The following is a 24,416-nucleotide window of genomic DNA, read 5'->3' on the forward strand; positions in this document are numbered from 1 at the left end:
TTCAAATGCATCTCTCAAGAGCTTGACCAAAAGAAGGGGGTCATAGAATCTTAAATTCTGAAGGGGCCTCAAAGAATTCAATTGTCTTTTATGTGGATGAATTCTGTCACCAACAACTTGAAATAAAAGATCATATATCCACTGAGACACCCCAAGGGATGGAATTGTTCACTACTCGATCAAGGCAGCTCATTTAATTTTTAGACAGCCCCAATTCTACTGACAGGCATTTATTAACTATCTACTATGTGACAGGTGCTAGAGGTACAAAGATAAAAATATAATAGTCCATACTCTGAAGAAGGTTATATTCTATCAGGGAAAACAATACTTTAGTATACAATATATCAGTATATGCAAAATATGAATGAACTGAATATAAGATAATATTTTTTTGAAGGGGGTGGCATAAGGTACTAGAAAATGGTGAAAGAGAATCTGGAAAAGTCCTCATGTAAAAGATTGCCTATGAACTTCTTTCAATACTAACTATCTGTGTGACCCTGGGCAAGTCACTTAAGCTCAAATTCCTCATTTGTAAAATTAGAATAATAATGGCACCTACCTCACAGCACAGTTGTATGGACCAAATGACATAACATAATTAAAGTGCTTTGAAAGCTTTAAAGAACTATACTAATTCAAACTACTGCTGTTATTAAGGGAAATTAGATATTCTAACAGGCAGAAGTGAGAAGGATCAGTGCAGACAGAGAGATGGGAGAAGGGAGATCAAAGTTATTCATGAGCAAGAAGACTAGTTTGACTGGACCATAAAGCATGTGAAGAATAGTAATGTATGGAAAAATTGAAAAGGTAGGTAGGAACCAGAGGTTGTTCAGTTATTTCAGATCCTTTATGACCCCAACTGGGGTTTTCTTGGCAAAGATACTAGAAGGGTTTGCCATTTCCTTTTGTAGTGGATCGATTTTTTCAGACAATCAGAATAGACTTGCTCAGGGTCACTCACCTAGGAAATATCTGAGAGTGGATTTAATTTCAGGCCCATTGCTCTATCTATTGAATTACCAGCTGCCTCAGGAACAAGAGGTAGGAAAAATCTTTAATTTGTTGAAGAATTTACATTCTATTTTAAAGGCAATTGGAAATCACTGGAATTTGTTGAGAAAGAGAGGGACAAAGTCAAACCTGTATTTGGAGAAAACCACTTTGGTAGATTTGTAGAGGGGAGATTAGAAAGGGGCAAGACTGGGTAGAGGAAGTCCAATTAAAAATTATTGTGGGTTGGACTAAATGAGATTAAAAGCCTGAAGTGGGATACCAGACATTTGGCAAAATTGGCAAGACTTGGTGACTGATGGGATATGGGATGTGAAAAGAGAGGAATCAAGGATAACTCTAAACTTATGAATCTAGATGACTGAAAAGATGGTAATAATTTTGACAGAAAAAGGGGAATTTGGAAAATAGGTTAAGGGGTGGAGAGTAAAGTAATGAGTTCAGTTGTGGATATGCAGAGTTTGAGACTCTTACAGGCTATCCAATTTGAAATGGCTGATTGGCAAGATTCTGAGTTGGAACTTGGAAAAGGGAGTAGAGATGAATATGGCAAACTAGAGGTTATCTGAATAAAGATGGTAATTAGATCCATGAAAACTGATGAAGTCATTAAAGGAGATAACATAGAGATCAAAAGAGAGACCAGGACAGAACCTTCTTGGCTTACACCCATATTTAGGGTGTGGGACCATGAAAGATGACTAAGAAGTGATCAGAGAGTAGGAAGTGCATGAAGAGAGAAAAGTTAAGAAAATCCAAAGAGGAAAGAATATTTAGGAGGAAAAAGTGGTCAGCAATGTCAGATGAAGCAGAGGGCAAAAATGGTGGTGCATGAGAAAAGTACATTTGATAAAGAAATCAAGATAACATAGGGAACTCTGGAGACATCAATTTCAGTTGAATGATGAGGTGAGAATCCATATTGCAAAGAATTAAAGAGTAAGAAGAGTTGAAGTAAAGACAGATTTTTGTAGTAGTTTGGCTGTGAAAGGAAGGAGACATATAACATGATTACTTGTAGATAGGGCAGAAATAATATTTTTTAAGGATGAGGGAGAACTATACATGGTATTAGACAATAAGGAAGAAACTAGTAGTTAAGGGAAGATGGAAGGCTAGAGAAAGTAAAGGACGATGGTAGGTATCATTTTTTAAAATTTATATATTTTTTTCAGTTCTCAGCATTCATTTCCACAACAATTTGAATTCAAAATTTTCTCCCCATCTCTGCCCACCCCCACTCCAGGACAGCATGCATCCCATCAACCCCTTCCTCCAGTCTGTCCACCCTTCTATTACCCAGCTTTCTTCCGTCCCCCTTCCCTTCTATTTTCCTGTAGGGCAAAATAGATTTCTATACTCCATTGCCTGTATAGCTTAATTTCCACTTGCATGCTAAAACAATTTTTGACATTCATTCTTAAAGCTTTGAGTTCCATACTATTTCCCTCCCTCCCCACCCACCCTCATTGAGAAAACAAGAAATTCAATATAGGTCATACATGAGTAACAATGCAAAGCACTTCCATAATAGTTATGTTGTAAAAGACTAACCACATTTCCTTCTGTTCTGTCCTGCCCTCATTGTATTCCATTGACTTGTCCTTGACTTGTCTTCCCATAATAGTGTTTGCTTCTGATTATCCCTTTACCCAATTTGCTGTCTCTTCTATTATGTTCTCTCTCCTATTCCCTTCCCCCTTACCTTCCTGCAGGGTAAATATATATTTCCATATACAATGGATTATATGTTATTCCTCCTAAGCCAAATCCCAGGAGAGTAAGGCACACTTATTTCCTTTCATCTCACCCCTCTTCTCCTCCATTGTCAAAGCTCCTTCTTCCCTCTTTTATGTGAGATAATTGGCTACATTCTACCTCTCCCTTTATCTTACTCCTAGTACATTCCATTCAACAGTAAATTGTGTATTTTTCAGGTATTCTCCCTTCATATTCAGCTCACCCTGTGCCATCTGTCTATGTATACACGTACACACATATATGTACATACATATACACATACATATATACCCATGTATATATACATGTCTGCAGATATATAATATACACATGCATACATATCCATACATGCCTACATATATATTCCCCCTATCTATCCTAATACTTAAAAAGGTCTCATTAGTTACAAATAACATCTTTCAATGTAGGAATGTAAACAGTTCAACTTTAATGAGTTCCTTAAGCTTCTTTTTCCTGTTTACCTTTTCATGTTGTTCTTGATTCTTGTATTTGAAAATCAAATTTTCTATTCAGCTCTGGTGTTTTCAATAAGAATGCTTGGAACAAGAATATAAATCATTCCCCATTTGATAAATGGTCAAAGGATATGAACACACAGTTTTCAGAGGAAGAAATTAAAGCTATCTATAGTCATATGAAAAAATGTTCTGAATCACTACTGATTAGAGAGATGCAAATCAAAACAACTCTGAGATACCACATCACATCCATCAGGTTGGCTAATGTGACAAAAGAGGAACATGATAAATGTTGGAGAAGATGTGGGAGAGTTGGAACACTAATTCATTGTTGGTGGAGCTGAGAGCTGATCCAACCATCCTGGAGAGCAATTTGGAACTATGCCCAAAGGGCTACAAAAATGTACATACCCTTTGACCCAGCAATATTGATTCTAGAACTGTATCCCAAAGAGACCATAAAAATTGGAAAGGGTTCCACATGTACAAAAATATTTATAGCAGTTCTCTTTGTGATGGCCAAAAACTGGAAATCAAGGGGATGCCCATCAATTGGGGAATGGCTGAACAAGTTGTGATATATGAGTGTAATGGAATACCATTGTTCTATGAGAAATGATGAACAGGAAGACTTCAGAGAGACCTGGAAAGACTTATATGAATTGAGGCTGAGTGAAAGGAGAAGAACCAGGAGAACTTTGTACACAGCAACAACCACAGTGTGGGAGGAATTTTTCTGCTAGACTTAGTCCATTATAGCAATGCAAGGACCTAAAAAATTCCCAATGGACTTTTGAGGCAAATCGCCTTCCACATCCAGAGAAAGAACTATGGAATTGTATCACAGAATGAAGCAGAGTATTTTCTTTTGTGTTATGTTTTATTTTGTTTTGTCTTAAGTTTTCTCCCATTCATTTTAGTTCTTATACTCAACATGACTGTGGTGAAATTGTATTTAATAAGAATGTAAGTGTAGAACCTATAGAGATTGCAAGCCATCTCAGGGAGGAAGTGGGGAGGAAAGGGGGAAGGAAGGGAATGGAGGAGAAAAATCTAAGATAAATGGAAGTAATTATAGAACCCTGAAAAAAATAAAATAATTATTAAAAAACAAACAAACAAAAAAAACTTCTCTCCTAGATCTATTTTTCAGATCAGTTGTCTTTTCAATAAGATATTTCACAGTCTTCTATTTTTTTTATTCTTTTGGTTTTGTTTGATAATTTCTTGGTTTTTCATAAAGTCATTCTTAAAGTCAGTCTACTGCATTCCAAATTTTAAAGAACTATTTTCTTCAGTGAGCTTTTGAACCTCATTTTCCATTTGTCCATTCTGCTTTTTTAAAGCATTCTTCTCCTCACTGGCTTTTTGGACCTCTTTTGCCATTTGGATTAGTCTACTTTTAAAGGTGTTATTTTCTTCAGCATTTCTTTGAGTCTCCTTTAGTAAGCTGTTGACTCAATTTTCATGATTTTCTTGCATAGCTCATTTCTTTTCCCATTTTTTTTCCTTCACTTCTCTTACTTGATTTTCAAAATACTTTTTGAGCTCTTCCATGGCCTGAGACCATTACATGCTTTTTTTTGGAGGTTTTGATGTAGAAGCCTTGACTTTGATGTCTTTCTCTGATGTTATGCTTTGTTCTTCTTCACCCAAAAGAATGGAAGAAAATACCTTTCACCAAGAAAGTAATCTTCTATAGTCTTATTTTTCTCCATTTTGGGGGCATTTTCCCAGCCAGTTCTTTGACTTTTGAGTCTTTTTTCAAGTGGAGGGTATACTACCCTAGGTTTCAGAGGTTTTCTGTAGCTGTGTTCTGAGATATCTCTAGGGACCTGTAAGTTCTCAGTTCCTCCAAGGTGACACAATCAAGGGAGAGGAGTTTGTTTCTCTCCTATCCTGCACTGTGGTCTGTGAGTAACCACAAGCACTGTTTTCTGCCCTGGAACTTGGAGTAGGGTTCCCTCTCCAAAACCACCACCAACTCCACTACTCCAGCTCCAGTGTTCCCCCTCCTCCCAGGACCACCACTCAGGGCTGACATCCAGATCAGATGCTCGATTCCCCCAGGGTCTTTAAGATGAGGGCTCCAAAAGTGGACTCTGCTGTCACATTTTCAGTGACTGCTGCCACCCTGAAGCCAGGGCTGGGGCCAGACCATGCTCCCCTCTCACCCAGGTGAAAGAGCTTTTCCCCTGACCTTTGAAGTTGTCCCTCGCATCCATGGGTTAAGAAATGTGGGAACTGCAGCTGCTACCCATGATTCCACACCCTGAAACCTGCTTCAGTCCTGTAGGAGCTGTGTGACCCAGGTTGTGTTGTGCCCTGCTCTGAGCCTGATGCCATAGAACTTTCCTGTTGGCTTTTCAGGCTGTCTTGGGCTAGAAATTTGTTTCACTCAGTCATTTTTTTATCTTCTGCTGTTCTACAATTTGTTTAGAGTCATTTTTAACAGACATTTTATGGGCTTTGGGGGGAGAACTAGAGCAGGTCTGACCTTCTACTCTGCCATCTTGGCTCTGCCCCTAGTAGGGATCATTTACTGGAGGATATTGGAGGTGATGGAATCAAGAATATAAGTATAGGGATTGGGTTTCATTAAGAAAAGGGGCATCTTTTAGCAGATATTGGAATAAAGGAGGAGAAAATTGAGGATGATATCAAACAGTTTGTTGTTGTTGTTGTTGTTGTTGTTGTTGTTTTTGTGGTCATTGGGAGATTTATGGATGCAAAACCAGTGGGCCTGAGATTTACCAAGGAGCTAAACAAAGGCAATGGTATAGGAAAAGGACCAGACTTATATAGGATGATTTTAGGGTTTCCTTGTGGGGGTTGGAGATCTAGGGTAAGTCTTGCAAGATAAAGAAGTCTTGCAAGATGAAGGCACAGGGTGAGGACTATGAATGACACTAGATAAGGAAATTCCATTCCCCAGGATGAGGGGTGGGGACAAGGAATTATATGGTCCAGGATAAGGGGAAGTTGTGGTAAGGGGAGACTTTAGGGCACCAAGGGCTTCACAAAGTCAATCAATATTATTTTAACTCTTAGGGCACTGTTTCTATCCACATTATTTCCCCACTCAACCACTAGGTGGAGAATTCTTTCAGGGAAAAAGGGTGAAGGTCATTGTCTTCAGTAGCTGCTTCCTGCTGAACAGGGGCAATGAGGCCGCTTCAGGAGCCAGAATAGGTTGAGGGGTGATGAATGTGGGGTGCAGAATACAGTACCAACTGAATCAGGGTGGAGAGAGGCAAAGGACTGGGGTTCATCAACGGTAGGGGTTGGTGCCCTAAAAGTTGCTGTAGGTGAGAAGACGCAAATCAAACCAGGAGTTTAAACAAACACAGACCCAGTATAAGAGTGAGTAAAATGACTAATAATGGGATCATAATGAGGGGAAAGAAGGCGGAGAAACCATGACCCCAGGAGGAGGCAGGGAGACATATCAGGCTGGAGTGGATGTCTTGCATCCAAGAGGCTACCTATAATAACCTGTGAGTGCTCAAATGAAAAATTCCACGCAGGATCTTCAGAAAGTAGGGGGAGAGCTATGAAGAGTAAGCTAGTATCCTGGGCATGATGATGATACACCCAGCAATCATGTGCTCTGCCCACCCCACAGAGTTCCCTATTTGAATTAAGACATTAGACTTCTAGTCTTGAGGAAACAGGCCTAACCCTTGGCATAGGGAAGGAATCAGGAATCAGGTGGGCTGGAAATAGAAGTGGTTCAAGGTGGGGCCCAGAACACAAGTCCCAAAGATGAGGGGCTTCAATGCATAGTCTTCTTTGATTGCTTTTATGCCTAGTCATGCCCTGCATCTTATCTCACATCTCACATCCTGCTTCCTACTTACATCTTTGCCTCAGCCATGCTGTCTGCTTCACCATTCATCCAAATGCTTTTGGGAGAGGGACAAAAGCACTGTCCCTGCCTTTGGGGGAGGGAGAGGGGGAGTAAAATGAGACTGAAGTGGCATCAAGGGCAGAGGAGGAGAGTGTAGAACAGGTATCCTTGTTGCATGACCATATGCAGATGGACAGCATAGTCTAGGAGACACAAATCTGACAAAAAAGACAAAATATGCAGGCTCCAAATAGAAGGATCATTAAAAGTCATGTCAGAAAAGAGGAAAAACAAAGAAACCAAGAGCCCCCTGATATTATTATTTACTTTTGACATACAGGATTTTCTAATCTTGTTATTTTCTCAAAAGTTTCCACTCTGATTCCAATTCCTTTAGGATGATCAGATGGTATTGATGATACAACTCTATACATACAAATATAAGTAACAATGCTTTGCAGGTAGAAGCTTTCTACCCTTGAGCTTAATAGTTATACAGATGAATTTACTTATAAGATACTGACTTTTATTCCATGGTTACCATAAAAGACTTGGGAGGATCCATAAGTAATTAATTCCAAAACAGTGGATAGCAATACGTTGCTTATAATAGAAGATGTTTGTACCACAGAACACAGAACACACAGTATAAATAGGTATTAATTGCACAATAGTAACAAACTTTGAATGAAGTTGATTTTTCCTTTAATACAAAAATGTTCCATATTATCTCCCTCTAAGAAATTGTACTGAAATTCTTTTCATCAAACTGAAAATGTTTCTGATTTGGTTTCAGTAATTAATAGATTAGAAGGTAGGTCCCTTAATCAGTTGTACCAATACTCAATTATTTTAATATTCTTTTGAAACTTTTAAGTGCCTTATTCCATATAGACGTATATCTAGTAACAGGCAGCTGACTAGGCCAAATATCCTTTTACTAAGTTGTTTGAAAGTATAAAAAGGAATATAATCTTAGACTGAATAGCCCAGATCTTAAGCACACACTTTAATGTATTAACTCAGATGTATCCCAGCCTTAGTCTTTGGAATAAGGATTCAACATTGTATTTGTACGTTCATTTCACAAACTTCTTTTCCCTTTGTCTAATTATTTTCATATCATTCAGAAAGAATGTTCTCTTCCAGGAATTTAATCTTTCATATGGCTATGCAGGAATACTGATTTACCAACTGGGGTATAGAATAAATCCCATTCAGACTGACCACTTGTTTTGATTACAGAAATTTGCTGTAAAAAGGTAAAGCAAGGACATGAGTAGATAAAATATCACAGTTCTGCAAATATATAATATCAATTCCACCTCATAGCCAGACTCAGGGATACTCAGGTGGGAAACATTCCTTTTCAAAGGAACACAATGGGGAAACTGAGCCAGGAGGATCCCATCCTAGACAGAGGCTAGAATTGTCCTCTCAGCTGTTTCAGAGGAAGATCTCCACCTGTAATGGTCACATTTTCTCTGAGTAGCTTGTGGCATTTCTCTCAGATGGCGGATTGCTGATTATTGATGGATTTTTATGATCCATCAGATAACTCAAAGCATAGTCATTATCGTCCCAAGAGCTTTTACTTCAGATGGAAAGTTTCACTAATCAAAAATTTACCAGAACTCGTCTCGAATTTTAAATTTTTCCTGGTGCAAAAGCCAATTACTAGAGATCATTTCTATATATTTCCAAATTCTCACCACAAGTTCCTTCTTTAGGAACTCCATGACTACTCAGTAGGAATTCTACTATACAGAAGACTTTACATGGCCTTGATTACAATTTATGATTAAACGGTTTCAAAAATCCTGGTTTTAGTTAATAACCTCATAATCTGAGAGTATAATTCTTAATCTAACAAAATCTAGATTATAAGAGAAATTGTTTTTCTAATAACATAGGTAATACAAAATTCAGAAAGGAAATTCAGAAATACAACCATACTACAAGCATGTATTTAAAACTTGAAACAGAACCAATTAATTACCAGTCAGACAACTATAACTTGGTTGAATGAGCAAATCAAATCTGAATTCATAATTACTAGTGGTAACATTTTAATTTCTAAGGCTCAGTGCTTTTAGCACTTTAAAATAAAAGATTATTATCCATAAATTCACATTTTTGTTAACATAGGGGCAACTCTCAGAGAAGTCCTGCTGAGTCCTGCTGCAACAATCTGGTATCCAGTAGACCAGGAGAGAAGGATAATCCTGTAGACATGGGCATAGGGACAGGGAGTGTTGGGGTGCAGAGAGAAGGGAGCACTTGCAGTTTTCCCAGTTTCCTAGCAAAGAGAGAAATGAGGGAATTGGACTTATCCTTCCAGATAGGTTGGAAGGTGTGTTCAGGTCCATAACCTCCAACCGCTGGACCCAGAGCCTTCCAGTCTTGGCTGGAGAGGAGCTGGAGTTCCTTGTCTCTTTTACCTTTAAGACAGACTAGAAAATGCGTATCCCTCAGGGAGGGGAAGAGAAGGTTAGAGACAGAGAGAAAGCTTACATGTAGGCAGTAAATCAGGCACAGAGGCCCACAGGGCACAGAGACCCTGAAACCGGGGTTCAAGGACTCCCAAAGAAAACCAGGTGCAGAGGCCCACCTACTCACCTCTCTCAACATCCCACGGGGGAGGGGAAGGAACAACAGGATAAACCAAGGAGCTGGGGGAACAACACAGGGTAAAAAGTCTGCTCAAGCAGAGCAAGGTGCCTTTTCTTTAAGTTTTGGAGACCAAATTTCCTACTAATCTTACTAAATTTCTTACTAAGTTTAGAAACCCCCTTCACAACTTACTTTTCTAGATTATATTGAGGTCATGCTGTGTTACAATGGAACACCTGTCACTTTTCCTTAAGATCTCCTCCCCAAATACCTCTCCCAGCAGTCTCCAAGCAACCTCCCGCACTTTTCCCAGTGTCCCATGAAAAGGGGAGAAAATAATGTAGCTGACCCAGCACAAGGGTGTCCCTTTATATGAGGATCCTCAGTCCTACTGACCTCCCAGAAGTTGGAGGAGCTACAGATGCCACTGGCAGTGTCTGGGCACTCCAGGGGTCTCACTGCTAGGGAGACAGTGGGAACAGAAAGGTCTGGGGAAGAAAACGAAGAAAAGAGCACTTACCTCTTATTCTAGTGTCTAGGAGAAGATCATCGGAGTCCAATTATTTGAACTCCTGGGTTTCGGCACCGTTATGTTGAAGAGAGAGAGAGATGGGAGAGCTGATGCAAAATGTGAATGAATTCACTTAGACCTTCTCTGTAGCCATTGGGAGCTTTTTTGATGCAAAAGCAGCTGGCCTAAGATTTAGTAAGGAGCTAAACAAAGGCTGATATCAAGCAGTTTTCAGAGGTAGAAAAGAGAAGAGGAAGATCACAGCAAATTGTTGCTATTTTCCCAGTAAAATATGATGTGAGGTCCTCTTCTGAGGGAACTGGGAGAGGAAGGGTGTAAGAAGCTTGAGAAGTAGAAATTTGGAAGGCTTAAAATGTTGCTGTCATATTCAGCTTCTCAAATCTAGTCATTTCTGCCTCTATATCATCGCTTACAACTATCTTCTTTATACTCACACAGCCACCACCCTAGTTAGGTCCTTATCATTTCTCACTTGGTGTATTGTCATACCCTCCTTGCTGGCTTATCCACCTGATGCTTAAAAATCCCCTCATAGATAGTTGCCAAAGAGTTTCTCTTTAAATGCAGGTCTGACCATGCCATTCCTGATAGCTATTGTTGTTGTTTAGTCAATTTCAGTCATGATAACTAGGACGTATTATTAAACATTCTGCTCTTCCTCTCCTGTCTGCCTCCCCTTCTGCTTCCTTCTCCTTTCCAAAGGAAGGAAAATTTGGATGGCCAAAAGATGCCCAGTTGACTTGGTTTTACTAACTAGTTTCTTTCCCTTCCCTTCCCTTCCCTTCCCTTCCCTTCCCTTCCCTTCCCTTCCCTTCCCTTCCCTTCCCTTACCCGGTCCCTCCTAGCTTTACACTGATTATCAATAGTAACTGTTGCTGTTTCCCTCCCATCCTGATGTCTTTCTTTTTTTCTTACCCTCATTAAAGGGGCCATACCCTGACTACTTCTTAAACAGTCCTAGTCAATAAATGGACATTTCCTCACCCTAAGTGAGTACCTGCAAAGACCTTGGCCTAAAGTGACCAAGGTCTCCCAGTGCATCCTGGGCCATCTCCAGTCATCCTGATGAATATCTGGTCATTGGATTCAGATGGAGGTGAAGTGAGGTTGGTGACCTACACAGTCCCCCTTTACTAAAAACAAAGTCAAGTGCAAGTCATGTCATCATTTCTCTGATGGCATGGTCTTCTTCAGCAATGAAGGATGAACAAAAAGCTAGGACATATTATTAAGCACATAGAAGGTGCTTAATAAATGTTTATTGAATGGCTGAATACCCAGCAAATTCTAAAATTCTAATTGCCTCTACAGGAAAATAGAAACTCATTTGTTTGATGTTAAAAGCCCTTTACAACCTAGCCCCAAGTGACATTTCTAGTTCTATTCACACTGTAGTCATCCATGTTAGTAAAACTGTCCTTTTTATTGTTCCTCATACAAGTCACCCTATTTCCCATCTCAGCACCTTATACTGGCTGTCCAGTATAATTTGGATGTACTCAATAATCATCTATACCTCTTAAATTCTCTTGTTTTCTTTAGCATGTCTTTCAGCTGTTTACTCCCTCTTTTCATCACTGCCCTGTATCTCTTGTCTACTTTGTATATGATGACAAATGTACATATGTCCCTCAATGGAATGTAAGCCCTTTGAAATCAGTAATAGTTTTACTTTTGCCTTTGTGCCCTAGGTGTTTAGCATAGTTCTTAGTGCATAGAAGGGACTTAATAAATATTTGTTGGTTGATTAATTAAAACAGTTGCTACAGGAATGTGATAGAGGGTTAATTAGAGAGAAGAAAAATATTTCCTTGATGCAGTGAAGACTTAATTTAGATTAAGCAAAATAAATTTATATTGAATTCAGCTGTATGACTTCCTCCAGCTTAGGCTCAGGAAATTCACACATAGACAGTATTCTTTAGGTGAACTGATCAACTAAAGAATTAAGAAAGGGAAAGGAAGAAAATGATCCCCCATTACCCCAGTACAGGGGTGATGACCTAGGAAAGTAATCAGGGATAGGGACAATGCAGTTCAGAGCAAAGAAAAAGAATAGGATTAGGAAAAGGAAGGAAGGAAGAGAGATGGAAATATAAAAGATTGTGGTCAAGTGGAGGGATTTCAGAATGCCTGATCTTGTAAACGAAATGCTTATTGGTGATGGAAGGATCAAAGGCATATGACTGAGGTGAAGTGAATGATAAATGATAAAGAAATGAAAAATAATAATAATAAACAAGCAAACAAATTAATAAGTAAGTGAATGATAAATGGAAGTTAAGGAAACTGAAAAACTGGGAGTTGAGGACATTTGAAGGAATATCAACATCTATGCAAAAGTTTCCTAGTATAAGGGCAAGAGTTGAGAAGAAAAAGATCCAAACAGTGAACTTGAGAATGGAGGGTGAATAGCTTGAGTGCTAATAGATAACTGCCTCTGAATTTCATAATATATGAAGTACAACTTAAAGGAAAAATAAACATTTTTTTTGTTGAGTAATAATATTAGAAGTGGAGTCTAGAGGACAGACTTCCAGGAGCCAAGACAATGGAGTAAGCATTAAATTGTTATAATTCTCACAAATTCACCTAAAAACCATAAAATAGTACCCCCAAAACAAATCCTGGAACAGCAGAAGCAGTGAAAAGATGGAGTGAAATGAACTTTTAGACCAAGAAACTTGGAAGACTGTTAAGAAAAGTCTGTCCTACCTGAGTAAAAGGGAAGCACAACCTACAACAGGAAGTGTCCCAACAAGCCAACAGCAAGCCCTACCTTAGCAAACCAGTGGGAAACTCTGAGCCCCAGTGTGATGGAATGGGCAAATGCCAACAAGAGGACCAACCATGTGAATTAGCATAGTCAGGGGAACTGGCAGATTCCAGCAGCGTAGCCCCAGGCACACCAGGAATCGTCAACTTCTTAGACCTTCACGTGCTTCAGCACAGCTCCAGGGAAACAGGCAGCCTCCAGAGGCCAGATTGCCTGTGCTTCAGTGTAGCCCCAGGGCAATGGAGAAACACCTCACTGGGCATTAGCACCCTCCAGACACCAACACTAGGATCCCAGCTCAGCACTAGGTAAGCAATCATACCCCTAAGACCTCCATTAGTGCCAGCCACCTCCACTTCCACTCCAGCCCCTCAGTGCAACACTAGACACTAGGGTCCCCCATGGGCCTGAGGGCAACATCAGTGAAGCAGCAAGTGAAGAGTTGGGGCTTGTAGCCACTGGCATGAGAAGCCTGGCATTGCTCCTCACACACTGGGAACAGAGCTCAAATTAAAAGGGAAAAGGTAAAAAAAGAAGAGCAAACAACAAAAATACAAAAAAGAATCTGATCATAGAAAGCTATTATTGTGATAGGGAAGATCAAGACACAAACTCAAATGAGAACAATGTTGAAAAAGCACCTATGGGAAAAACCCCAAAGAAAAATGGGAAGTGGTCTTAAACCCAGAAAGAATTCATGAAGGAGTTGAAAAATTATATAGGACAAGTAGAAGAAAAATTGGAAAAAGAAATGAGTGATGCAAGAAAACTAAGAAAAAAAGAACTAACAGCTTGGAAAAAGAAAACAATTGCTTAAAAAGTAGAATTGGTCAAATGGAAAAGGAAATGGAAACATCCACTGAAGAAAACAACTGCTTAAAGAATGCAATTTGCCAAACAGAAAAGAAAGTACAAAAGCTAACTGAGGAAAACACCTTAAAAGTTAGAATTGTTGGGCAAGTGGAAGCTAATGACACTATGAGACATCATAAATCAATCAAATTCAAAAGAAAGAAAAATGGAATAAAATGTAAAATACCTCATGGGAAAAACAGCTGATCTGAAAAATAGATCCAGGAGAAATAATATCAGAATCACTGGACTACCTGAAAGTCTAATCAAAAGAAGAACCAGGATAGCATCTTTCAAGAAAAACTGCCCTGATATCCTGAAACCAGAGGGGAAAATAGGCATTGAAAGAATCCACTGATAGGAAAGGAACCCCAAAATAAAAACTCCAAAGAAACATTCTAACCAAATTTCAGAACAATCAGGTCAAGGAAATAATTGACCAGAAAGAAACAATTCAAATATCGGGGATTATGTGGGACTTAGCACCTGTAGCATTAAAGTATTGGATGTTATGGAACATGATATTCTAGAAGGCAAAGGAACTAGGACTGCAACCAAGAATCACTTACTAGAAAAATTAAGCATAATACATCAAGGGGAAAATGTTCATTCAATGAAATAGAATTTCAAGCTTTCATAAGGAGAAGATAAAAAGTAAATGAAAAATTTGATCTCCAATCTCAATATTTTACCTAAATAGGTAAAAAAGGGAAAAGAAATAAAACAGAACTAAACTGTTTATGGGAATATGATACTTGTCATTCTTAAAAAATTGTAACATTAATAGTACATTTAGAAGGAAATACATAAAGTAAATTTGAGGAAATGTATGAGAAATAGTGGACAAGAAAGAGGAGTACACTGGGTACAGAAGGAAGAGAGTAGAATGGGGTAAATTATTTCACATGAAGTGGTGGAAAACACCTATGACAGTGGAGGGGAAGATGAGAGAAAGGGTGATTAACATCACTTAAACCTTACTCTCATCAGTATTGGCTCAAAGAAGGAATTATATATATATATATGTGTGTGTAACAAACTCCTAACACCTCTTACTGTTTTTATCACAATGCTATCACAATACTGAATCCCTGGCTGCCTAAAGACTAAACCACCCCTATCCCACAGTTCACACTTCCAATTTTGGAAATGTACAAGGAATAGTGGATGAGAAATGTATACACACACACACACACACACACACATATAATTACTGGAACATAGGAATCCATCTTACCCAACAGGGAAGTTAGGAAGGAAGGAAATCAAGTAAAGGGAGAGGGTGAGGGTCTGACAGAAGGGAGAGCAGATCAGGGGAGGTAGAAGACAAAAGCAAAATGCTGGTTATTAGGGAAAGGGTGAAAGAAAAGAGAGGACAAACAAGAGGAAGAATAGGATGGAGGGAAATAAATAGGTAGTAATCATAACTGTGAATGTGAACAGGATGAACTCTCCCATAAAATAGAAGTAGATAGCAGAATGGACAACCTCTCAAAGACCCCACGTTTAGAGATAAGAACTCAGAGAGAATAGTTAAAAAGTTGGGCAAAGTTAGAGTGGGACATGATTGATGTAATGAAGAATGGGCATGACAAAACTGGAAGTGTGAACTGTGGGATAGGGGTGGTTTAGTCTTTAGGCAGCCAGGGATTCAGTATTGTGATAGCGTTGTGATAAAAACAGTAAGAGGTGTTAGGAATTTGCTAGTTATAGGGAATGAGACCAGGCAAAATGGTTATGAATCCTAGCTGGGCCAATGATGAAAGTAGATGAATGGAGTGATAAATGCCTGGGTTATTTACGAGGTGATGATTAAATTTTTCTTTTCAGTAGTGTCCAGACTAGCTCTATATCTAACTACAAATTAATGGGAGGTTTTTTTTCCTACTGATTTGAAATCTATCTCATTGGAATTTCATCCCCATTTATTCTGGTTCTACTGAGTTAGTGCAGATGGATAGGATTTCCAGCATCATTCAATTCAATAGACATCTGTTAAACACTCATAGTACACAATTTTCCATGCTAGATGCTGGGGGATATATAAGGATAATGGCCATTACCTCCAGGACCTTATTAAAATGAGGAAACAGAGATTCATGGAGTTGAAGTTACTTGTCCACAGTCACATGGCTACTAAGGATAACTGGAATTCCAGTTTTGGTTTGTGACTTGGGAATGAAGTGGAATGGGAAGGGATGAAACTCCAAATTTCATGCTTAATATACTACTGGAAGGAGAGATTTGGGATCCAGTTGAATTCTACTTTCTAGATAAATCTAGAAAATTTTGTATTTGACCAGTCTTTCATGATGGAAGTTTTGGTGTTCTATACGAAACTTTCTTCTTCCTAAGTCCCCTACCACAAACAAATCTAATAAAGAGTTAATAAGTATCTGCCTTCAAAAAAACTCTCATGTGTACCCCACCCCCTTATCTTTCTTCCCACTTTTACAATAATGAGGGTTCCTATTACTATGTGTTTGGACTATTTAATTAATCTCCAATCAGGATTTCCCTTTACAATTTATCTTTGTTTGCTTAATCTTCCTTGCTTAGAGATTTAGTTGTGTCACTGTTATACTCAAAACTCTTCAATAGTTTCTTGTTCCCTACCAAATAAAGTTTAAATTTCAAAATCTGATATTTAATGATTTTGTTGTCTAATGGCACTATACCTTTTCAGCCTTATCTCATATAGTTTTATGAACACCACTTGTAAATCTGTCTGGGTCCTGGTAATCTTCCCCCCTTTTATATATTCATTTATGGTTTCTTTAATTTCTCGTTCTGAGATTAGGTTATTGAATTTCCCCATTTTGTGTTCTCTTAATCTGAGAACTTTGTATTTTTAAAAAATTCATATATCCTATCACTTGGTGTAAAATTGAGAAAATTGTTTCTAATAATTTTCTTTATTTTCTATTCCTTGACTTGTTTTGAATTTGCCTTGTTTTCTCTTTCTTCATTTTAAAGTCAAATTGACAGAGGTGGAACCAAGATGACAGAGCAGCTAGCCACCCAACCCTCCATGACTCCTGCAAACAATCTTAGGAAATGTACCGCAGTGAATCCAGATCCAGAAATCCAAGAAAAAAAAATCACCATGGATCATTTTCCAACTGACATTGGCATAGGGAGAGAGACAAGGAAGTCTGCAGCCATTGAGGTAGGATCCAATCAGGAGTGCACCATATTTAACATTCCAGAGCAAGAGCAGGATGTACACCAGGATGAGAAGAGGTCCCAGACCAAGCAATAGGACTAAAACTTGTATAGGTTGGAGGAACAAGTATCAATTGGCAGCCCTATTATTCACCACCTAGTTCTAGGTCATAGAGTCAGGATGAGTACCTCTGTCTAGAGGTGGTGTTCCAGGTCAAGGATTAGCTTTGGACTCTAAGCTATGTACTTAACAAGGAGTAAATTCATTAGCATGCAGCAACTGTTTGTCTCTGTCCCCTGGAGTATGCATGGATCTCAGTTACAGCTTCTACCCCAGCCTGAAACCTATGGAGAAATAACCAGGGTAGGAATCCCAGATGAAAGGATTTCTGTCACCCTGGACCAGCAGAGCTTTCCAGTTGACAATTAGTGGCTGAGTCTAGGAACAGTGTATCAGAACTCCAAAGGTGAAACCATATATATGTTGCTTAGACCAAAACCCTGTTCAGGAATTTGTAGGGCTAAGGTGTGTGTGTAGGGGGAGAAGGGGTGGCAATTGAAAGCACTAAAAGTTTGCAGGCTTCTAGTCTGATTTGTCCCTAAGATCCTGGACTAACACAGCGCTCAATATTCAAGAAAGAAGCAGGTAGGCCAAGCCAGACATTCCCTGTAGAAGTGTAAAGAGACTGGCCTTGATATACAATCCAAAGTTAGAAAGGAGAATGGAAGGATTGGCATACAAAAAAGAATACCAACCTAAAAGGCCATTATGGTGACAGAAACACTCAAATCACAAAGAGAGGAGAAAATAACTCAAAAACATCTATAAGTAATGCTTCTTTTACTAGTTCAGCTAGAATTCCTTTGAAGAATGAAGCAAGAGTTAGAAAATGTTTTTACAAAGGAAATAGCTCAAGTGGGAAAATTGGAAACAAAATGAGAATTATAGAAGAATTGGAAAAAAAATTAACAGCATGCCATGAAGTCAAAAAGAAAGAAGAAGAAAGAAAGGAAAGAAAAAAAAGAAAACCTTACCCTAAACAATACACTCCCTGAAAACTTAGAATTGACTAAATGGAAGATAATGAATCCAAGATAACAAGAAATATTCAGTCAAAAGATTAAAAACATAGAAGAAAATGGCAGGAATATCATAGCAAAATCAACTAACATGGAAAACAGATCAAGGAGAGATAATTTAAAAATTAGTAGACTGCTTGCAGGCCATGATCAAAAAAATAAGTTTAGATATATTCTAAGAAGTCATAAGAGAAAACTGCCAGATCTCTTAGAAACAAAGAGCAAAGCAGAAATAGAAAGAATTCACTGTTCATTTGCTGAAAGAAATCACAAAAAATGAAAACTTCCAAGAACATTATAGCCAAATTCCAGAGGCTTCTGGTGACAGAAAGTATACTGCAAACAGCCAGATAGAAAGAAAGAATTCAAGTGCCAGGGAGGCATAGTCACAATCACACACAATTTAGTAGCCATCAATATCATATTTCAGAAGGCAAAGGATGTAGACTTACAACCAAGAATAACTTAGAAAAACTAAATATGATTCCACAGGAGAAGAAATTAATTTTTAATAAAATATGCTTCTAAGCATTCCTAATGAAAAGACCAGCGCGGCATAGAAACTTCGAAGTGCAAACACAAGAGTCAAGGGAAACAAAAAAAGGTTCACATTAGCAAACGATTTTAAGTGACTAAACATGCTTAGCTACTTACATTGTAATATGTGGATCTTCCCTGAATCCTATCATCAGGAGTAATAGAGGGAGTTTAAGTAGACAGGGGGCTTAAGAGAGACTCTGTTACATCTTGATCTAAAAGAAGAATGGAAAGGAGGAGAGGAATATACTGGGGGTGTGGAGGAAATGGGAGGCTGGGGGAAAATATTTCATATAATTAGGGTGTGCAAGTAGAAATCTATGCAATTGAGGAGAGAGGTATAGGGGAGTGGGTGACAACTGAATCTCACTCTCATCTAAAGTAATCAAAGGAGGTAAGAAAATACACAGACAGCTGCGTGAAAAATATATCTTTCATTAAATAGGGGAACAAGAGCCAGGGGAGAAGGAAGAGAGAGATTGAGAGGATGAGCATATTAAGGGAAGGATTAGTCCCAAGCAAAACAAACTCTAAGCATTACAGATAAATGTATAACATTGCTTTTTGTGTCAGCAAGGAATTGGAAACTAAGGGCATGCCTATCAATTGGGAAATGTCTAAACAAGTTGTGATATATAAATTTGATGGAATAGTAGTGTATTATAATTATAGCACATATAATTATATATGAAGCGGTGGTTTCAGAGAAATTTGGATTGACTTGTTTAAATTGTTTCATAGTGAAGTGAGTAGAATTAGAACAATTTATACCATAATATCAATATTACAAAAGACAAACCACTCTGAAGGATTAGGAACTCTGAGCAGTGTAATGGTTAATCATGATTTTAAAGGACTTGTGATAAAGCTATTATCTACTTCCTCATAAAGAGGTGAAGGACTTGGTGTATAATGAAACTGTTTCTCCTATGATATGGGCAATGTGGAAATTTGTTTTACTTGAGTATACAAATTTGTAATAGGCTCCCCATCCTCTTCATTAGTGTGTGGGGGGTTGATAATGAAAGAAATCACATTTCTGATGGTTGAAAAAAGTAAAATTTAATAAACAGTAAAAGAAAAAATAAAAATCAAATTATCTAGGGATTTGTTTCATTATTTTTCAAAAATGTCTCTAGTTTTATTTATCAATTAAGTAATTTTATTTTCAATTTTATCTATTATTTCATTTTGATTTCATTTTTTTTTTCTTATGATGTGTATATAATTTTTCTCCACTTTTGTTTAGTTGCTTTTAAATGTGTCAGGTTTTTTTAGGTTTTTTTGTTTTGTTTCAATTGTATGCTCACTTCATTTTCTGTTCTAAATTTACTTTGTTGATCATAATGTTTAGAAGTATAGAAATTCCCCTAGTGGTTGCTTTGGCTATCTCTCAAAAGTTTTCATATATTGTCTTTTGCCAGGCCTAGAGGCCTGTGTGGGCTACCCGAGTCTTCTTACCTCACCTCCGAGGTCTTCGGTTGGCCAAAACCGGATGCTCATATGAGAGAAAGGACGTTCCAGAGTCGAACAAGGGTTGAGCTTTATTTCAGGGTCTCGGTTACAAGTGCAGGGAGGTCTTCCTTAGGAGGAAGAGGGGGAGATTTCCAAAGGAGGCTAGGATCTTAAGGGATTGGAAGTAGAAGTACAAGCGGGGAGAGAGGGGGAGGGGAGAGAGGAAAGAAGAAAAGCGGAGCCTACTGTCCTCTTGGCTCCTCTTGTGCTAAGAGAGCTTTCAGGCTTCCTCAATCCTACTTAACCTTCAGCCGCATAGTTTGCATCTGAATACCGTGCTGTTAGGTAACTAGGTGTGCCCAGATCCGGGACAATCTCGAGGGCGGGGAGATCTCTCTCCCAACACGTTTGTCACCGGAAGAGGCGGAATTACTCGAGATAGCTCGGTTCACCTCGATTCCCTGCCGTTTCCTGGGGGGGTCTCGTGAGAGCTCTAAGATTTAGAAGCTCCCACCTTTACCCACCCGAGACTGTCCACACGGAATTGAGCTTCCAATCCCAACAGTCTTTTGGTCATTTTCTTTGATGAAATAAGTTACTTCAAGGATTTGTTCTTTGACTACACATTCTTTAGAATTATGTTATTTAGACTCTCAGTTTGAATCTTTGTTCAAATGCCCTTAATTGAGTATATTTTATTGTTATGATCAGTAAAGGATGTATTTAATATTTTTGATTTTTGCATTTGTTTATAAATATTTTATCTTCTAGTATATGATCAATTTTTGTAAATATGCTTTACAAAGCTGAGGAAAAACTGCATATACATATATGCATGCATACACAAATGCATGCATACATACATGTATACATACTCCTTTCTTATTCAATAATGAGTAGGCATCTAAGATTTTTTTTTTTTTAAATCCTATTCAGGTCCTTAATTTCATTATCTTTTGTTAAACTCATCTAGATCTCAGAAGGGTCCTTGAGTTCCCTAACTATTACAGTATGGTATTTATCTCTCCTAATAATTTTATTTACTTTAGTTTTAAATACTAAAATGATATTCTAGCTTTTATATTTTATTACCTGTGGTGTCTTTAAGCATACCATCTTTTCCCTACTTATCTCTTTTAGTCATGTCTATTTTTACTGTTTCCTTGCCTGAAATCATGATCATCATCCCTGCTTTTTTGAATTTTCCTAAGGTACACTAAATTCTGTTCCAACCCTTCATTTTAAATCTTTGTAAATCATTATGCTTCTTGGGTGGTTTCTTGTAAACAACATATTGTTGGCTGCTGCTTTCTTATCCACTCTGCTACCTTCCTGAGTTTTATGGATGAGTTCATCACATTCACCTTCATGGTTATGATTGTTAATTGTATTTTTCCCTCTAGCATACATTCATTTTTTTATACACCTTCCCACACTCCTATCTCTGACTTTACATAGAAGAAAAACATAAAGAAAAGGAATATTATTGACACAAGTTAACTAAAATTGGAGTGGTCTGATCTTTCTTCTCCCTCTCCTGTTTTTACCAAGACTATATATTTATATAATTTTCCCCTTCTTTTACTTCCTACTTTATGATCTTTCCTTTGAAGTTGAAGTTCATTTTGCTTATGTCTATATCCTCTTTCTTTTTAAAAATGTTTAATTTTTAGTTGGTGTTTTATTTTCCCCAAATTACGTGTAAAAACAATTTTTAACATTGTTTTTTAAATTTAAAGCTCCAAATTCTCTTCTTCCCTTCCTGTCTCCATTATTGAGAAGACAAATAATTTGCTTACCCTCTTTTTTATAACCCACTTTTTTTCTGCCTATCTTTGCCTGTTTTCCAGTTGCATGCAATGAATTTATATTGCAAACTCTATACCAGTGTATCCAGCCCTTCAGATGGGTGAGGTTCATGAGATGCCTGATTTGGGGGCCAACGTCTCCCAGTGCATTCTGCGCCATCTCCAGTCATCCTGGTGAATATCTGGTCAGTGGATTCAGATGGCTCTAGAGGAGAAGTGAGGCTGGTGACCTGCACAGCCCTCCCTCACCCAAAACAAAGTCAAGTGCAAGTCATGTCATCACTTCTCTGATGGCATGGTCTTCTTTGACAATGAAGGATGAACACAACACCTTCCTCCTACGTATAAGACATTCTGGCATATCCTAATTTTGAGAAATTGTAAATTTATCCTCTTTCTTTCTCATCCCTTCCCTAATGAATTGCTTATTTGCTCTCTCTTCATTTTCTTTTTAAAAATCAACACTACAGAGCAAAACCACTCCATGTTCTACATTTGCCTTTCTTTTCTCCCTCTATTTCCCTTGAAGACAGCTGTGACATTTTTTCTTATCTCCATATTTAAATATAAGCACTTTATCATCACTTATCACTTTCTAATTCAATGCATTTGCCTTTATATGTTCCTTTTGTTTCCTATTCAATTTTTATGTTGCAAAGATTCTACCTAATGCTGATATTTTCTTTATGAATAGTTGACAGTCTTCTAGTGTATTAGAGTTTCATTGTTTTGGTCTCTGTAATATTATAGTAATTTGAAAAGATTATTCTTGGTTATGACTTTTTTTTTTGCCTTTTGGTATATTGTATTTAAAGATTTCCTCACTTTAAGAGTGGATGCAGTATACTCTTTCATTATCTTCACTCTGATTCTTGGTACTTGAGATTATTCTTTCTGATTGTTTGTGGTACTTGTTGTTGTTGGAGTTTTTTTGATCTGGAAATTCTAGATTTTGGCTGTGACAACCTTCCTGGATGTATGCAATTTCAGTGTTCTTTGTGGAGATGTCCAGTGTATTCTTTCTATTTTCACGTTACCCTCTTATTCTTTTTAAATAAAGCTTCACTGATAAATTTTGTTTATGGACTGCCAAGATTTCTCCTATCTCCCCTCTCCTTCCTACTATAGAGCAATCATATTTGATGAATAATTATTTGAAGAAAAATAAAGAAAATGAGGAAGAAACGTAATCAAAATTGACAAATACATTGAAAAAGTATGAAAATATATGCAATATTCCTCACTATGGACCACTGATGGCTTTCTAATTTTTAAATGCACATTCACCTTATTAAAGTTTTCATTTTCTATTTTGTTAATGTATGCTTCCAGGGTTATAATTTTTTTAATCCCTTGACTACATTAGCTGAATTCTAGATATTATGATATAATGTTTAATCACTAAACTTATCTTTTCATATTTAATAATTGTTTCTCTTATTTGTTCTTTGATCCACACATTATTTAGAATTTCATTTAAGTTTCCATTGGTTCTGTGTCTTTTGTTTATGCTTCATGTACAGATTAATACTTTTTTGTATTATTCTCTATAAAGGACATGCTTAGCATTTTTTCTTTGTAAATTTATGTGCAATATCTCTGTGCTGTAAAGTGTGGTCAATTTTTGTAAAAGGTCTATGTGATGCTGAAAAATATGTATATTCTTTAGCAGTCTCCTTGAGAAGATGCCATAGATATTTAACTCTGTTTTTTCAAACAATTTGTTAAATTTTATATTTTTCCTATTGTTTACCTTTCTGTTAGATTTTTCCAAAAGGGAAAGAATGATGCTAAAAATATCATACAGTTGCTGTATCACCATCTCTGTCTTCCCATAACTGAGTTATTTTTTTCTTTTTATATTTAGATACTAAAAATTTTGGAGCATATAAGTTTAATATTAATAATGGTTTTTATCTAATCAGAATAATATACTTTTCTTATTTATATTTATTCATATTTTATACACAACCATATACAAATATCTATATAATGATATCTCTGTGTGTACACACACACACACACACATACACACACAGAAACACACACACACACAAATACACATTTGCTTTGTCTGGTACCATAATAACAATTCCTGCTTTTTTAAAATTCACCTAATGCATAATAAATTTTGTGGCAGGACTTAAATTTTAATCTGTGTTTGTCTTTTGATTTTTCACATGTATTTCTTTTTTTTTAAAATTATTTATTTATTTAACTTTTAACATTCATTTTCACAAAATTTTGGGTTCCACATTTTCTCCCCTTTTGTCCCCTCCCCCACTCCAAAACACCGAACATTCTAGTTGCCCCTATCACCAGTCTGACTCTCTTCTATCATCCCTCTCTGCCCTTGTCTCCATCTTCTCTTTTGTCCTATAGGGCCAAATAACTTTCTATACCCCTTTACCTGTATTTCTTATTTCCTAGTGGCAAGAACAGTACTCGACAGTTGTTCCTAAAACTTTGAGTTCCAACTTCTTTTTCTCCTTCCCTTCCCATCCCCTCC

At 37.5% G+C, this 24,416-nt stretch overlaps 1 long non-coding RNA gene across 2 annotated transcripts in view; it reads left to right on the forward strand.

Moving 5' to 3' along the window:
* Nucleotides 1–24,416, forward strand: part of LOC140526008 (uncharacterized) — a 143,455-nt gene that overhangs the window by 100,879 nt on the left and 18,160 nt on the right. The window contains exon 2 of one of the 2 annotated variants that reach the window (XR_011974201.1): nt 16,839–17,031. The exons of the other annotated variant lie outside the window; for it this stretch is intronic. This is a non-coding gene — a long non-coding RNA (uncharacterized lncRNA). The remainder of the gene's footprint in view (nt 1–16,838; nt 17,032–24,416) is intronic. 2 annotated transcript variants of the gene reach the window in all.

Source organism: Notamacropus eugenii, chromosome 1 (genome assembly GCF_028372415.1).
Source record: "Notamacropus eugenii isolate mMacEug1 chromosome 1, mMacEug1.pri_v2, whole genome shotgun sequence".
Classification (NCBI taxonomy): Eukaryota; Metazoa; Chordata; class Mammalia; order Diprotodontia; family Macropodidae; genus Notamacropus; species Notamacropus eugenii.